The sequence below is a fragment of the Heterocephalus glaber genome, unplaced genomic scaffold, assembly GCF_053883595.1.
Source record: "Heterocephalus glaber isolate CG9 unplaced genomic scaffold, H.glaber_assembly_v1.0 deba00001460, whole genome shotgun sequence".
Classification (NCBI taxonomy): domain Eukaryota; kingdom Metazoa; phylum Chordata; class Mammalia; order Rodentia; family Bathyergidae; genus Heterocephalus; species Heterocephalus glaber.
In genome coordinates, this window is record NW_028258307.1 from 11575277 (window position 1) to 11590296 (window position 15020).

Here is a 15020-nt window from a genome sequence, read left to right on the forward strand (position 1 = left end):
TCTGCAGAATTCAACCAGTAACTTTCAGGGCACTGTGACATGAAAGAAAAGCTGACATTATTTCAGAGGCACTGTGTGGTGATGCCAGTCAAGGACCTCCTTTGTCCCAGAAAATTGCTAGTTTAATGAGGAAAAGTCAAAGGGATCGAAATGTAGAGGTATAAAAATTTTATTTGTTAAGGTTAAAGAATTCCTTAGGCATGCCTGAAATAATGATAAGCAAAGCGTCAGCGAGGATGGTACAGAGAAGTGACGACTGTGTTTAGAGGCACTTGAGCGTAGAAAGTCAGGGTGGAGTTTTCTTTACTGGATGGAGGTAACAGTTTTTCCTCTTGTGTTTTAGTTTATCTCTCAAGCTCACTTTCTTACCTGCAAAATGAAGCTTTTATTTTCTATTAGCTATTTCAAGGGAGAAAATCCAAAAGAAAAAAGCATTGCTTGGCTCAGGGATTTTAAAATGGAGTTAGGAGCCCCTTGTTAATGAGATCTCAAACACTTCTATTCGCCCACCCTCCTTACACAACCTTCACTGTCCCACCAGTGCTAACCTTTGGCCGAGCCCAATCACAGACTCCTCGAACATTATTTGTGAACCTTTTTTGATTTTCTGTGTACAACAGACCTCCCAAACTAACCAGAGACTGAGACAGCATCCAATCCCTGTCTTAAAACACAACTTAACTTTTATCAGCATCAACTATAATGTCTAACAGCAATGCAATTTCCAACCCCTTTGTCATTAAAAGCTATAAACACAGCTGCCATTTTGTGAAATTTAAAAGCTCACTTTTCAAGACTGCTTGAATCTGTGTTTTCTTGAATTGCAATCCTAACTAGCACCCAATAAATAAAACTTTCTTTGTTCTCCACTTGTTTGATTTTTTCTCCCACTATGTTGATTTTATTCTTGATCAAAAACTACCTCCTAATGAGTTCATAGGGGTCAAGTTTTATACCTAATCCCCTTTCTTGAGAGACTACATTCTAGTTTGACTGATATAATCATTGTGTCTTCCATATGGACTTCAAAGAATGGTGCACCATTACCATCAGCCACTGATTCCTATTATCCACAGACTTCTCAAGACATCTCCAGTGTTGTGGAGGTTTTGCAGTTCCAACACAGAACACAGGATGTGGTGAACTGAATAATGGCATTCAAAGATGTCCAGGTCAAAGTCCTTGAAACTTGTGAGTCTTACCTTATATGCTAAATGGGGTTTTTTGGATGTTATCAGGTAAAGGACCTTGAGATGGAGTGTTGGTATAGACCCTAAATATGATACAAATGTTCTTCCAGAAGAGAAGCAGAGAGAGATTTGATTAGACAGTAGAAGACGGCAATGTGGCCACTCACGAAGGATGCCATGCCTGCTTTAGTGAATGAGGAAGGCACCTTGAGCTACAGAATGCAAGGAACAGAACTCTAAGAATTTAGAAATGACTAGGAAATAAATTCTGCCCCGGAGATTCTGGAGTAAGTGCCAGTCCCCTGCTGACACCTTAATTTAGAACAGTGAACTAACTTCAGTTTTTTGTTCTTCTTAACTGTAAGAGTGTAAACATGTGTAGATTTGAGCCACCAAATGTTTAGTAATTTGTTATAGCAGGCACAGAAAAATAATCCCTAGGATCTCCCTTTTTTGAGGAATGTTAGTCAAAGAAAATTAGAGAGGGAAAATAGAAATACTGCAAAGGATAGCATAATAAATCTATAATGAATGACTATGGAGAGTTAATACTAATCAATTTTTTAATTTCACCAAAATGATTGAGTTTTTAGAAAAATACAAATAGTCACACTGCCCAAAGAGTAGAAAATCTAATAAAAAACATCAGACATGTTTTTTCCTGTTTTCTCCACACTTGCACCAATGGTGTGGGTCACTGAAGAAAACCCCCACCATAAGCCTCAGCTCCCTACACATCCCTGGGACTAAACACAGGTGGCTCTCAGTGTAGTTCCTTGTTTCCTCTCATTGGCTTTTCCATATTTTCCGCAGGGACTATTTCAGGTCTTCTCTACTGCCCCTATTCCTCATACCTAGTGGATGGGCTTGCCTCTATTTTCACAAGGAGCCTAGGAAACATCAGATGTCCTCCATCTCCTGTACTCTAAAGTGCAGACTCATGTTCCTGACTCACTCTTTTTCCCCGCTTTAATGGAAGATATGGCCTATGTGCTGTTTGAGGTTAATCCTTCTACCTCTGCTCTGGATCCTATCTGGTCCTCTCTCCTCAGGGATTTTATCAGTTGATGCTCTGTCTCCTTTTTCTCTTATAAATTCAACCTTCTCTTTTTACTGGCTCCTTCTTATTAACTTTTAACTATGTTTAAACCTTATCTTTAAAAAAGAATAAGAGAAACTCCCCTTCAAACTCAAATCTGTCTTCAGATACTTCCTACTTCATTGCACAGAAAATTTCTGAAAGGAAAAAATTTAACTTGTTGTTTCCACTTCTCCATTCTTTATTCATTCTTTATATGAATGTAATGTGGCTCACACCTATTCCTCTTTATTGAAATTGCTTTTGCTGAGGTCACCAATGAGCTTCTCATTGCTACATTACCAATTCTCAATTCTAAATTTATTGTTTTTCAGTGTGATTGGACCCATGAGCTAAGAAATGCAGCTGTAAGAAGCTAGAAAAGGCAAGAAACAGATTCCTCCTTTACTGACACATTTCCTTTCCACCTCAGGCCTTTTTTGTTCCTTCTCTTGTAAGTTTCACTGTATCTGATCTTTAAACAGTTTTCTATTGTCTTTAGTTCTTTTCTCTGTTTATTCAGTGAATTTCACAAGCGACTTACTGCTCTTTCATTGCCAAAGTTACCATTCTCTTGTGAGCCTTTTATCTGTATTTTCAAGTAAGATGTCTGCAGCCTCACTTTTGTTATAGTTTACTCCAGGTACTTTCAACATTAAATAGATCAAAAACAGAAGTCATTTACCAGTTCTCCCTCCTGTATTCCTTACCTTAGTGAATAGTGCCAATCTAGGTGCCCTAATTCTTGTTCTTCCTTAGGAATACAATGAACCTCATATTCTGTCACATTTACCTCCTAAATATGTCATGTCATTCCCACGGCCCAATAACCTGCATCCAGAGCACTAGAATTTCTTAGAGGATATTATGGACTGGATGTTAGTATGTCTTCCAAATTCATATGTTGAAGCCCTAACCCCCAGCTTGATGATATTTGGAGATACTTTTGAGAGGTAATTAAAATTATATATGACAGGGGTCTCTGACCCCCGAGCCACAGGCTGTTACTGGTCCCTGGCTTGTTAGGAACCAAGCCACACACCAAGCAGGTCAGCCGTGAGCCAGGAAGCAAAGTTGAATTCCTACTTACAACCACTCCCCATTGCTCCCCTTACCACCCAAGCTCTGCGTCCTGTCAGATTATCCGCAGCATTAGATTCTCATCTGAGTGTGAACCGTACTGTGAACTGCACATGTGAGGCCTCTGGGTTGTCACTCTTTGTGAGACTCTAACCCCCTCACTCACACTGTATAGGAAAAGACACTGGAGAGCTTACTCCTCTATTATGTGAGGTCATAGCAAGGAGGTGGCCATCAGTAAGTGAAGAAGAGACCCCTCACAGGAACAAAATGCACTGACACCTTAATCTTGGACTTTCCAGCATCCAGTACTTTGAAGAAATAAATATATTGAATTTTGTTATGAAAACCCACACAGACTAAAACAGCTGGCTCATCATAGTTCACTCCTAATAAAATATCTCTTCCCTATCTCTTGAGTGAGAGTTATCTTAACAGAAATCTAATCATGCTGGTCCCCTCTGAAAATTTTGGCTGGTACCACATTCTTAAGATAAAGTCCACATAGGGCCGGGGATTTAGCTTAGTGGTTCTGGTGCCTGCCTCGAAAACACATGGTCCTGAGTTCGATCCCCGGTACCAAAAAAAAAAAAAAAAGATAAAGTCCACATTTCTTAACATTACTTATAAGGAAAATAAATATTTTGCCTTTGCCTTTTGCCATCTTCTCATTTCTCCTCCTGCATCCTAGGTCTAGCCTTATTAGCCTCTTTCAACTTCTTCACAATGCTGTCCTCTCTTGTCTTAAAAGCCCTTCGTGCTTACTGTTTCTTCCTCTCTTCAGCTTACTAAATATTAAGTGTTTCTCATCTTCATTGGGAAGGCAGCATAGAGAAGAGATTGAAAGCATAAACTCTGGAGTTCAGGCTTCTTTGGTTTGATTTATGACCTGGTTAGTGTTTATTGCCTGGTTATAGTTTAGATATTTTCCAGTGCTGAGGATTGAACCCAGGGCCTCAGAACCCAGAACTCAGCAAGTGTTCTACCACTGAACTACATCCCCAGGCCTGGTTTATATCTTAAATATCCCACAAAAGTCATGTGTTGAAGACTTAGTTTCCAGCCTGCAGTGCTATTGGGAGGTGATGGAACCATTGGGAAGTAGGGCCTAGTGTAAGGAAGTTTGGTCATTGGGGGAGTGTCCTCGAAGGGGATATTGGAACCCTTTTCCCTTCCTCTCTGTCTTTTTGCCACCGAGCTTTCACGATGTGCTCTCATGTGTTCCTCACTGTCATGGTTTATATTGAGATGTCCTCCCAAGCCTCATGTGCTCATAGGTGCGGCCTCTGGGAGATGACTGGATCATGGGGGTGTGATACATATCAGTGGATTAGTCCACTGATGAGTTTATAGCTAAAGGTGATGTTGGGAGGTGAAGCCTGGTTAAAGGAGGTGGCATGGCTTGGAAGGGTCTATCTCCCTCTCTCCTCCTTTGATCCTCTCTCTGCTTCCTGTTACCATATTGTTAGCTATTTCTCCTCCGCCATGCTGCCCTGCTTTGAAGCCAGCCAATTATGGAATGAAACCTTACAAACTATGAGCCAAAATAACCCTTTTCTCTTTGAGTTGTGGGTGGAGGGTAATTGTTTCAATGATGAAAAAGTAACTGAGACACTGACCATGATATTCTGCCTTTCCACAGGTGCAAAGCAACAGGCCTATGTACTGAAACTCTGCAACCATGAGCCAAAATAAATCTTTCTTTGTTTTATTTGTCTCAGGCATGTTGTTATAGTGATGGAAAATCTGACTAACACAGTAACTTACTAGCTTTCTTATCTAGGAGAAGTAACATAATTTTTCCAAATTTGAAATTCCTCATCTGTAAAGATAATAATAATAATATGTGCCTCATAAGATTATTATAAGGCCTGAGTGAGTTCCTAATTGTATGTGCTTCAAATAGTGCTGATCACATAGTAAGAGTTGTTTTAGTGTTTATTAAAGTAAAATGAATCTCTAAAATCTCAATCTGGAAATTATCTTTTCTAGAAAGATTTTTTTTCAACTTTTTCTCAATTTCATACCTAAGTCTGCATCAAATGTCCCTTCTCTGTGCTATAAGCACCTAGGACTTCCATATATTACATTTATTCTGACTGATCCCTTTTCCACAACCTCTCCTAAAGTACAAGCTCCAAAAAAATAAAGAATATGTGTATCTATTTATGCATCAATTTCTAGTGCTTAGCAGACTATGCAGCAAATATCAGTTAATCAATAAATATTTTCTGAGTGAATTAATATATCATCAATTTAGTAACAACTCATGTGTAGTCATTCTGTGTTGACAAAGATCTATTTAAGAGGCTACTGGGAAATCACTACTGGGAAAAAATGTGACCAAATACATTAAGAATTTCAAAAATACCCAGTATGGGTAAAATTTGAGAAATTATATTAATAAGACTATTTTTGTTGCCAGTAAAAAATCCCATAATAACCTAATTCAACTGCACTAAGAAAGGGAAAGTGGGAATTTATAGTTTCATGTAGCTGAAAAGCCTGAAGACCTCCTCTTTAAGGCTTAAACAAGGTCATCAGGACCTGATTACTTTGCACCTTTGAGTAATGCGTCATGCTGGGAGTCTTTATATTAAGGCCCTATGTGCTAGCAGTGTAAAAAGGCAGTTTAGCTATTTTGCTTATAAATAGGCAGCCAGTAAGGGACAAGGTCTAAGATAGTCAGCTGGTTACAAAGAAAACAGCACTCTAATTGAAGCCACACAGCTTAAAAATGTAAAAGCAAACATAGGAAAGAAACTTCTGAGGTGGAATTCACTAAATTAGTTAACAACCTCCAGACTGGGTTTTGAGGAACTTGAAAATGCAGAGTAAGCAGTTTCCTTTAAACTTAGTTTCTTTAAACTCTGCCAACTGAGAAACCAATTTTCTTTAAAGTCCACATTTTAAAGCCTAAGCCCAAATTAATGATTCTAAACCCAGAGCCACCTGTGGTAGGTGATAACTGGACAAGTGAACAAGTTCCTATGTGTGATTATCCATAAAGACTTTGACAAAGAGAATACCCTGGCCCCCTACTTTCTTGGACCCTCTCAACCAGGAACTTTATTTCTTCTTACATTTTTGATAAATGCTTCTCCTTTACCTTACGTTTTGTGTCCATGATTTCATTCTTTGTCTTTGTGAGACAGTGTGCTCAGTTTAACACTATTAGTACGGAGTTAGCTGTTTTGGCACTAGCAGAAATAGACTCACATCCTTTCTGTTCAATAAGCTAAAAAGAGCAAGTGACTTTCAGTTTGTGGATTCAGTAAATGCTTATAGATGGATAAATAGATAGACAAATAGGCAGATCATTAACTCTGCCTGAATCACTTGTCATCCCTGTACTAATCACCACCACTAAGGAGATGTGAGGCTCTTCTTGGAGTACATAGACTGAAAAAGTGGACTGGAAAATTTGGGTATAATTGTGAGAAGAAAAATGAATGGATGGTGTTGTGAGAATTATCAATTTATTGTCTCTTTGCTCCAAACCCACTCTTCTCTTCCCTGCTCTGTTACTGGAGTTGAGCCCTTCTGCAGAAAGCATAATCCTGAGTTTGTCTTTAGAGGGCACTGGAGGCACATACCAGGATGAAGGAGCCTCCTGACTGTACTGTGCCTCCTCCATTCTGCTTTCTCTGGTGTAGCTATTTGCATATGGGACACATAGTGACACCCACCAGCAAGTGTTGCTTTTCAGTGATGCCTGTGGATTCCTATTCACCAGCCTTGACTGGCCAGCTGTGGTTCAGCTCTGGACCAATACAGCCCAGTAAGTTTCTCCTGCATCCACTAAACTGCAGCTACCCTTCTCCCGAGGACTGAATTCCAGCTTTGGGGAGAAGCCACCTTTGTGTTTGTTCTTTCCTGGGGTGTTCTTCCTTAGCCTTAGTGTTTTCTTTAGATTTCTCTTTTAATCTCTTATTAGTAGTTAATCCCCTTGTTACCAGCTAATAATCCTTTGTGTTAAATCTTACCTGTTCAAATTCCTGGAGCGGATTCTGTCTCCTAATTAAACCCTATCTGATACACTAATGTTAAAAGCATTTGCTGTTGAGGTATAAGTATGTTGATTGCAAAGACTGCAGTGATATCTATTATAAGAGAAAAATGGAACCAATTTTACCATCCAGCATATTAGAAGTTACTCACTTAACTAAACAGAATGCTTAATATTTCCCCCCAAACTATAGAAACATGTAAATGTATGGGATAATGTTAAATTTAAAAGGAGACTGTAAGAATGATTATATCACATAACCTAATCTATATTTGCTAAAATATCAAAGTTGTATGATTTAGGGTGATTTACTTATTTCCTATTAAAAATTCTAAAACAAGTAGCAACTTTTTATTTTTACTATGGAAAAATAAATTTCAAAATGACAAACAGCAATAAAAGTTATTCTTTAGCAAGAACTATAAATTAGGTTCAGGTTTAGCTACAAGTAACAGAAAACTCCAAAATAATGGCAGTCAAAACAACATAGGTATGCTTCTTTAATATTTAAGAAATACCAAGGAAATCATACAGGTCGAGCAGGGTGATCCATGATGTTAAAGATTCATGTTGATATCTTGGATTTCCACCACGTCCCAATGAATATGGTTACTAGAGTTCTAGATAATAAGTGTTAAGACTGGAGGAGAGGTGGCTCTTTTTTCTAAAAATGTTCAAAGAAATTGCACACTCCCATTTTTCTTCCTTTCTTTTGACTTAAGCAGTTTTACCAGGAAATAATTTATGAATCATAAAATTGTTTTAAACATACAATTAAAAAAGACATTTAATAAAGTTGCAGAGTTGTACCACAACCTACTTTTAAAAAATAGACTTATTTTTAAAGTGAAGATTTAGATTCATAACAAAATTGAGCAGGAGGTACAGATATTTTTTCTTATACTCCTGCACCATAGATGCTTAGTCCTCCTTATTTTCAATGTGTGCTCCCAACAGAGTGGTATACAGTTTTCGCAGTTGTTGAACCTATATTGACACATAATTATCATCCCAAGTCTAGAGTTTACATGAGGTTTCATTTTTGGTGTTCTACATTCTGTGTGTTTGGACAAATTTATAAGGACTTTCTTCATTATAGCACAACACAGCATGGTTTCACTGCCCTAAGGACCGTCTGGGCTGTGACTATTTACCCCTCCCTCTTTCCTAACCACTGACCTTTTCACTGTCTTGATGGTGTGATGGTGTACCTTTTCCAAAATGTCATATATTTAGAAATTTATAACATTTTCAAATTGGCTTCTTTCTTGTAGTTAATAGCATTTAAGTTTTCTCCCTGTCTTTTCATAGCTTGGTAATTCATTTCTTTTTACCACAGCATAAGAGTCCATGTCAGTCTTCATCATCTGAATATATCACAGTTCATTCTCCCATCACCTACTAAAGGCTATCTTTGCTGCCTTCAAGTTTTGCAATTATAAATAAAGATGCTATTTTTAACATCTGTATGCAGGTTTCATGTGAACATAAGTTTTTAACTTCTTTGAATAAATACCAAAGGGTGCAAACATTGAATGCTATAAGACTATGATTAGTTTGGGAAGAAACTGCCAAACTGTCTTCCAAAGTGTCTGTATTATTTTTTTTTATTACCGCCAGCAATGAATGAGAATTCCTCCTGCTGCACATTATTGCAAAGCATTTGGTATTGTCAGTGTTCTGGATGTTGATCATTCTAGCAGGAGTGTGACTTAGTCACTTTCCTCCTTGTGGACACACAATATCTGACATTCACAACTTAAAAAAGGGAGGTTTTTTAGGGGGGTCATGGTTTTTGATATTTCAATCCATAATCACCTGACTCCAAGGCAGGAAGGTCAGAGTAGAAGGGTTTGATGGAGGAAAGCTGATCTCTTCGTGGTGGCCAGGAAGCAGAGAGAAAAATGAAAGAGTTGGAGAGAAAGATACATTCTTCCAGGTCCTGCCCCTTAGTGACCTACCTCCTACCAGACCTAATCTACTAACAAGTCAGCCATGGCTCTCCCATAATCCAATCACCTTCCAGACACATGAAAATTTTAGGGGGCATTCCAGATGCAAACCATAAAAATGTGCACTATCTCATTGCTGTTTTAATCTTCGTCTTCCCAGTGACAAGAGATGTGGATCATCTTTTCATATGCTTATTTGTCATGTGTATATTGTCTTTGCTGTGGTGCTTGTTCAGGGCCATTGAACATTGTTAAGGCTGTTTGCTTTCTTATTGTTGACTGTCAATAGTTCTTTGTATTTTACATAATAGTCCTTTAGCGGATGACTTTTACAAACTGTTTTCCTCTCAGTTTGTGGCTTGTATTTTCATTCTCTTGACAGTGTTTCTCACAGAGCAGAAATTTCTAATTTGAATGAAATCCAGTTTATCAATTCTTTCTTTCTATGTGAAAGAATGCTTGCATTTGTTGTGAAAGCATATTGCAACTGTAGGGAAAACACTAAAAACTGTTTAAAAAGAAGTATAATATACAGGATAGGGGAGAAAATGGAATCATATACATGGATTCCAAAACTGTGAGCCCAAGCAAATCCTTCTCTTTATAAGCTGATTATCTCAGGTATTTATTAAAGTAACACAAAAGTGAGAAACACAGTTGATGATAATGTGGCGAAATTGGAACCCTTGTATACTATCATTTAATCTTGCAATCCCACTCCTGGATATTTACCCAAAAGAACTGAAAGTAGGGACTTGGACAGACATGTATTGGACACACAGGAATAAAGAGGCCTAGATAGCTGCCTGGCAACGGTTGGAATGATGTATTATGTTCTACTGAAATGGGTATATATGTGTATAATGTACTTCTCAGTAACATGCATATTATACTTAATGTCAGATTAGTATTTGATTGAGAGTAACAATTTTTTCATTCATCTAGCAAATACATTTTTAGTACTACTTCATCCTAAGTGCTGGAAATCAGAGATAAACAAGGAAGACAGCATCCCTGATCTCATTATATTTGAATAGGAGACTGAAATTAGAACTCCAATTTCACAATTCATTAAGTACAATTTATTATTTAAATATAATTGTGACTTTTGTCATTTCAAGAATGTTATATAAATAGACTCATATGTGTGTAAACTTTGAGGACTGGCTTCCTTTACTAAGCATAATTAATAAAAAATTAACCCACGTTGGTTATATGTATCAATCACTCTTTTTATTTCTTTCTTTCTTTTTTTTTTTTGGTACCGGGGATCGAACTCAGGACCTTGTGCTTTTGAGGCAGGCGGCAGCACCACTGAGCTAAATCCCCAGCCCCACTCTTTTTATTTCTGACCAGTACTGGATAGATAGTTTTGAATATATCACAGCTTTAAAATCCTCTTTCTTCTTCACTGTTTACTATTTGCCTTTCCCTGCAGGGTTCAACTCACTTTTCTATTCTGTCCCACTTTCATATTTTGGTCTAGAGCATATTATTTCTGATTTTTGCCTATTATGAACAAAGCTACTATGAATATATATGCATAGCATTTTGTGTTTCTTTTCTCTGAGATAAATGCCAGGAGGAAAATTGCTGGACTTTATGGCATTTGCATCTTTAGTTTGATAGGAAAGTGCCAAATTCTCTTGTCCATAACAGAAGTTCACTGAAGTATTTTTAAGTGCAAGGATGTCAATATTTAATTTAAATTATTTGTGTTACTCTACATACATATCTTCCATTACTCCACATATTTACTAGAGTCTGATTTATGCATGTATGCCTTAGGAAATCAAGGAATGAGGACCACATTCCATGTCACTGTTGGTGCTGATAGAAAGAAGGGGATAGGCACAGGAGGAAGACATAAATGAGATAACCCATGGTGTGCAGAATCTCAAAGCCATGCAAGTGGAAATTTCCCTGGAAATTCATAGAAATCTTGGAGAAGCTATTGGGATTCCTACAAGATGAGAGACACGGGCCTATTTTGTGTAAATCTCAAGGTTCAGAGTGTTTTTCATTTGCATTTTGTTTACAATGAAAATCCAGAGTGCATGTGAGTCTGTTCTTTAAAATTCATGACAAAATGATCACTTTTTAAAGAATTTTTCCCTTAAAACTGAACTTAGTTGGTCCAAGTTAAACCTGAATAATATTGTAAAACAAGGAAAATGAAGAAATATAAAGATTGTAAGGCTTGAAGGTAAAGAGATTAAATTTTCAGCATTTGCACTTAATGCAATTATGGGGGTGGAAAAACTGAGTCAACAGAGAAACTTTTATGAGGTTTTCAAGTTTGTTCATAGAAGATTAATGTATAAAACTAACAGTCAATTTAAGCAATAACCAGATAAATTAAATAGAATATGTGATATCATCCACAACAGTACCCAAAGCTATAAATACATAAAATTAATTACTAACAAAGAATATACAAAACAAAATTTAAAGCCTCATTAACTGTATTTTTTTTTTGGTACTGGGGACCTTCCACTTGTGAGGCAGGTGGCAGAACCACTGAGCTAAATCCCCGGCCCTGTTAACTGTATTTTTGGTGGGGATTGAGCCCGAGTCTTTGCTCCTGGTCAGAAATTGCTCTACCACTGAGTTACATCCCCAGCCCAAGGTAAAATATTTCAATGGATAAGGAGACAATGTTTGCAGTAGAGTTGACAACATTGTAAAGCTGTCAATTCTTCCCACTTTAATCAACAAGTTTGATGGAATCCCAATCAAAATTTTAGCTCAGAGAGAGAAAGTTAACTTAAAAAACAAAAACAGCTGTTCACTATGCCAAGTCTCCTATGCTGCCCACCATGCATTACAACTTTAAGATCTCAGTGGTGCCCTCTACCAAGGACTTTATTGACCTGACATTGTCAAAGACTCAATGAAAGACTCCAAGAGTTGTTCATAAACACTATCAAATTCATTGCATTAGACATTCTTACATGAGAAAAGTCAAATTTACTCAGCAGAATTACCATGACACACTCTCACAGATTCTAACAGATTTTCCCAAATTGGATGATATCCATCCATTTTATGATTTGATGAATATTCTCTATGATAAGGCTCATTACAAGTTGGCTCTAGGACAATTAAATATGGCCAAAAACTTAGTGGACAATATTGCTAAAGATTATGTGTGGCTAATGAAATATGGAGATTCTCTGTACAGTTGCAAGCAGCTGAAGTGGGCTCCCCTTGGGCAGACGTGCAGTACCATCAACAGATAGAAGCAGAGTTTGGAGTACTTGGAACAAGTGGGTCACTGTTTGTCCCACTTGCCAACCACTGATCCAAACAGAAGGACTCTGCTTTTGTGTGAGTACCCAAGTGTTGGGAAATCCAGCTTTACCAACAAGGTGTGGAGTGAAGATGTGGATGTTCAGCCATATTCATTTATCACCAAGTCTCTGTTTCTTGGGCACATGGATTCTAAGTATCTACATTGGCAAGTTGTAGATACTCCAGGGATTTTGGATCACGCTTTAGAGGACTGGAACACCATTGAAATGCCAGCTATCACAGCTCTGGCTCACCTATAGTTTTGTAGATGATGGATTTGTCTGAGACAGACAGATTGAAAGAACAATTAGAGATTCCAGAATATCAGATCCCTCTTTATCAACAAGCCTCTTAAAGTTGTAGCAAACAAATGCAATGTGAAGGGAACAGCTGAACTTCCTGAAGATGATCTGAAAATATTTATAGACTTTCAGGCTGAAGGATTCCCTGTCAGAGAGACCAGGACCCTGACTGAGGATGGTGTTATTGAAGTTAAAACAGAGGCTTGTGATAGGCTTTTGGCTCACTGAATGGAAACCAAAATGGAAGGAAATGAAGTGAATGAGATGCTGAACAGATTGCATTTAGCTATACCATACAAGAGAGATAATAAGGAGAGGCCCCCTCCTTCATCCCGGAAGGAGGGGTGGCATGCAAGAAGAAAATGGAAACTGGGGTGCCTAAGAAGAAAAAAGAATGAGACTGTGACTGGAAATGAGAGATGATTATATTTTGGATCTTCAAAAATCCTGGAATTCAATGAATTTATCTGAAAAATATGATAAGATACCAGAGATCTGGGAAGGGCATAGTGTAGTTGATTGTACTGATTTGCTATCATGAAGAAATTGAAAGAGTTAGCAAAAGAAGAAGAGTTAAGAGCAGCTGCTGGAGAGTATGACAGTGAATTTGGAAGTGAAGAGGAAGAAATGGTGGAAATCTGATAGCTGGCAAAACAAATTAGAGAAAAAAACAACTTGAAAATTTTGCAGTCCAAGGCAAAGAATACTCAGGGACCAAGGATGCCTCGAACTGCTAAGAAGGTTCACTGGACAGTTTTGGAGAATGAGTTGTGAAGTCTCGGTATTGACATGGATGAAAAAGACAATGCCCACTATGCAATCCAGGTAAGAAGGTCTTGGAGCATCACTAGGCAAAGAAAGCGGGAAGAATCCGTTCCACTCACTTTGGTAACACGGAGTCGGAGTTCCTCTTCAACTCCACACGATGTTTCTGGCCTTCAGGATGCAAAGATGGAGAAGAAAGCTAAGATTATGATGAAGACTGCTCAGAAGAAGATGAATTCTTGGGGAAGAAAGTGGGGCAGATAGACACGTGTTTGATTTGAAGCCCAAGTACTTACTCTCTGGAAAGAGGACAGCTGGTAAAAAGAACAGAAGATACTGTCCTTTTCAGTGACATGGTTTGGCTAGACTGGCTGTTTCATTTGGTATGGTTTCATAAAACTGGAATAATTTATTTACTGGAAAAACAATGGAAATAGCTAAAGGGGTTGTTGCTGAAAATGGTGATTAACCCTATAGAGGTGTGCATAATATTACAAATACTTTCATTAGACAGTGTTTCTGCATTTCATAGAGTTGATTCAGATTTCAAACTGAAAGATTTATTGGTATGACTTTTGGGATTATTGATGGAGAAAACTTTACGTTGCATAAGGTAGCTTTGGTTTATCACACATGAATAGCCATTTTTCATGAAGAAAACATCTTCATCTTGTGGTATATGTACAAGGCTACCAGCTCTGACCTGCAGACTTAAGAGAAAATCTGTTTATGTGTGTGTCAGGACCCTGTGCTTAAAATACTCTTAAATTATTTTCTAGTCCTTTTGTACAATATGTCCTTGTAATCTGTCTTCAATTATTTTATCCAAAACAAACCTTCAGAGGAAAATAGTTTTGATATACTGGAAACACCAAACCAAACCAAAACAAAAGAAATGTCTTACAATAGATTGTGACATGTTACAAAGCAGTAACATCGAAAACAAGCTTGATATTGACATAGAAACAAACATCAAAGCAACATAATAGAAAAAAATGAAGGACTTGTACATAAATTTGTTATATAATAAAAAAGATGCCACAATCAAGTGGGGGGAAAGTAGATTATTATTTGATAGTACTTGGCAAATCAGACAAATTATATAGACAAAATTAAAATGGAATCCTTACCTTATACTGTATACAGTGACAGTTTCTAAATGAATGAAGCTATAACTGTGAAAGTAACATTAAAAAGTAATGGTAGCAGCCCTAGTGGAATAATTTTATGATTTAAGCATATGGAAAGGCTTTTAAAAATAGAGCCAAAAAGGAAAATGCAAGTTGATGTGAAAAATTTATGGATTTGAGTACATCAAAAACAAGAATCTGCAGTTAATAATTCATGCTA

At 37.5% G+C, this 15020-nt stretch overlaps 1 pseudogene; it reads left to right on the forward strand.

Moving 5' to 3' along the window:
- Positions 1–11701: 11701 nt before the first annotated feature.
- On the forward strand, positions 11702–14552 carry LOC101699332 (GTP-binding protein 4-like; annotated as a pseudogene).
- Positions 14553–15020: the final 468 nt, after the last annotated feature.